Here is a 3738-nt window from a genome sequence, read left to right as displayed (position 1 = left end):
TCTCTCTCTCTCCATTTATTATTCATTAATTCATTAATTCATTCAATTATTTATTTGTTTACTCATTCATTGATTTATTGAATTTATTCGTGTGCATGTTTTTAATGTATTTTTGTATTTTAGGGTGAAATAAAAGGGGGGGGGGTGTATTCAGGAATCTAAAGCCCAGCTTACTAGCGTCTTTGATGTAATTATTAGAGGGTGTTTTTCTGTACACAAAAATGAAAACATAGTATTATTTTATCGAGTTCCCATTCTTTCTACTGAGTTGAAATACATACACATGTCTAAAGCTACACTCCCTGGTTGACAGGATAGAATCCATAAAAAAGTCTCGAGTATAATATAAATTGAGTCGATGGGGGCGCAGAGTGGTTACAATAAAAATCCATATCCCTGATAGAGCTTTGTCTTAATTAAATACATTTTCTATTTTATTATGCACTAGCTGGGCCCCGTTTCGTTGAAAGGAATGATCGGTACATTAACATCAACTGAAAGTCATTGGTCTACTATATTTGCACTCAACTGGAATGGAGCAATAAATCCTGAGAGATGCAAAAAAGTGAAAGGCTTAGATAGCGATGTATAGATAGATTTTCTATTCCGCCTTCGTGGCTGTACACTTCAGAATTTGAAAGGTGTGGAAACAGTGCGCACGGCAATTGAACGGAAACTTCACTTGTTTTCAAAGGCGTCTTAGAAGACGGACTTTCCCAAGATTAGATCTAAACGAAACTAATAATGAAAAACTGAAAATTAAACTACAGTGACTTCAGCCTCCTCAATAGAACTATGCACCCTGTAAATGATTCTGAACCACCATTGATTTTGTCAAATTCGAAAGTTAAGTGGTTCTGAAGTTTTAGGCGGCCAAAGTGAAGAACTTTCACAAATATATGTATAGATCTAGATGTCATTCTGTTGTCAAGTGCTGTGAGACATATTATCATTATCAAGTCGTGCCAGATCTGCGACAGACATCATCGATCATGGTACTTCATTCATTCCGTTGCTCGGATGTTCTCTAAAACTAAAATGCTACATTATCATAATCTTTCCTCGCCACACATCTGATTAGGCTCTCAGATCACCGCCTGCTTTGATTGCCTTAAGTTTGACCTCTCTATGAAAGCTAGATATTATGTTCAAGACCTTAATGTCTATCCAAATCCAAGTGCCACAGAAACTTTGTCTTTTCCGGTTCATGTGAGTTTCTTCAAGGACTACTTCAGCATACTCATTTGATTTCTTTCCGTCCAAGATATTTTCACTAATCTTCTAAGAAACCACATTTCTATTGCCTCTATTTTATTTTTACTGTATTCAGTGATTTTCCAGCTATCACAGCCGTTTGGAATGGTTGGTCACACATGATGATAGTCTTTCAAAATTTTAGTCTTGGTAGTCATTGGTACCGTAGTCACTGAGGAAGAGTTTTTCAGTACTGGGCTAATTTTATTTAGATCTTTAGCCATTGCAATGTTTCGGTTAAAAAAAAAAGGAATATTTGGTGTCATAATATAATGTACAAACGTATAATTACATATATATATATATATATTTTCGATACTGTAGAAATTGTTTGATCTTTTCACTTAATTACAAATTGGATACTGGCTAGTGCTATTTTGAATTAACAAAATATATTGTAGAAGTAGTTCCATTGCACTAGAACAGCTTGATTTTTGTTTCTGATTTATGTGTGTATGTGTTATTTTTGCTATTGACGGGTATCCATGCTTTAGTGTACATGTGTGTATGTTTGGAGGGGGAAGGGGGGGCGGGGGTGCTGATGCTGCTATTGTTATGTGTTGTTGCTGTTGTTGTTGCTCAAGCTGTTGCCTTTACTGTTGTTGTTGATAATGATGTTATATTTGATAATGGTGTTGTTGTTGTTTGCTGTTGATCTTTCTGTTTGTATTGTTGTTGTTGTTGTTGTTGTTGTTGTTGTTGTTGTTGTTACTGCTGCTGCTGCTGTTGCTGTTTTTACTGTTGTTATTTATGTTGTGGATGATGATTTTGTTGCTGTTGTTTTTGTTTATAAAGTTGTTGTAGGTGGTGGTAGTGGCGGTAGTGGTGATGACATTTTTCTAACCGGCTTCAGTCCATCACCTCGGAAACAACTGTGGAAATTAGTTAAGAAACAAACACACAAACACCATCTACCGTAATGTGTAGTATAATAAATCATTTATTCCTTAGTAGGCTTGGCGTACACAAGACTGACTGAGAGAACGATCACAGAGAAAATATACAATTTATATCGGAAAAATAAATCACATTTCTACGGTGCTACCATTATAAACACAGGGTTTGACTTTGATAGAGAGCCCGAATTCTAATGGATGAATTTGGGTAAAGCTGGCCATTAGAGTAAAAAGGTATAGTACTGTATTGTAGCCAGGTTGAAAGTTCACACAATATTCGTGAGGATAATACTATTGTTGTTAAGTGTATATATATATGGGAGAGAGAGGGTTTTGTAAGGTGGGTGGGGATTATTGTTGTGTTCATGCAGGAGGCAATACAAGGGCTGAGAGGGTAATCGAGGTCACGGGGTCAAGGGGTCACTGGGTTGAGAGGTCACGGCGAGGATGTGGGTGAGGTTGAGAGAGGGGTGGTGCAGGGTGAGAAGGAAGGTGAGGGTGGAGGATATAAAGGTGATGAAAAGGGGTGAAGGTCACACATAAGACGGGATCAAGGGTTGAACGTCGAATCTGACTGACGTCACTGGTAGCCTGAGCACCCATCGTTCCTCAACTTTCGATGTACTGAGGGGTGAGTGTGCTAAATAATAAGCTGTTCAGCGCGAAGTTGTGCTGGCTTTTCAGCGATATAGCAAGTATTATGATGACTCTCACTTTTGGTTCGCGATCTCATCACTTACAGCTCGACAAAACAGCGCATTCAGATCCAGAACATACAAACACACATGGGTAATAATAACAGAGAGAAGAACAACTAAGAGGTTTGGGATAGAATCATTCGCATCACCAAAATACTTTGCTCGTTGTATTTAGTAACGGAAAGGAAAGGGAATACGGGATAGGGAAGACAATATAATTGCTGCTGCGAAAGAAGAAACGAAAACCAGGGCAGCTATAACAATCAAAAATGTATAGAAGCTAAATATTCAGACTTTAACAACTGTGTATCTGAGCTCTGTAAAAGCTATTTATGAGGCATCTTTGCTGGTTAGGTTAACAGCTGTTTTAGATACACGTCTTTGCTGGATATATCCTCCAAATTGTTATCAGGAGTTTCGGAAATATCGTTTCCCTGTATTTTGTCAGCTCTTTGAAAAATGCTTTTGCTGAATATTTACAGTTGTTATCAGCTGTTTCAGAGACGTGTAGATCTACATGATGGATATTGAGAGAGTTAGTTGAAAGAGGTACGCATGCGAGGTTTGGAGACACGAGAATGGGGTAACAGGTTCGGGTTTGATTCGATATTTCCACAGTACTGGTGCCGAGTGTATGTGTTTTTGATTCTCCTGGGTGGCTTCAGTCTGTTCCGAAATGTCGTTGGCACGTAAGGTGGTGGGGGGATAGAGGGTCCGCCTGTATGTGGTGATAATCTCCTTTCGGAAAATAGTCACACGTATACAGAGGGTGGTAGGTTGGAGGTTCAAATCTCATGCTATGGGCGGATGGAAGGTGCATTGCCCAACGATTGTGAAAGTTTTGGGGGGTTAGGGGAAGGTCCAAACGGGGGAAAATCGAGACTGGAAAG

The sequence above is a fragment of the Aplysia californica genome, unplaced genomic scaffold (assembly GCF_000002075.1).
Source record: "Aplysia californica isolate F4 #8 unplaced genomic scaffold, AplCal3.0 scaffold00844, whole genome shotgun sequence".
Taxonomy (NCBI): domain Eukaryota; kingdom Metazoa; phylum Mollusca; class Gastropoda; order Aplysiida; family Aplysiidae; genus Aplysia; species Aplysia californica.
This window is presented reverse-complemented; position numbering follows the sequence as displayed.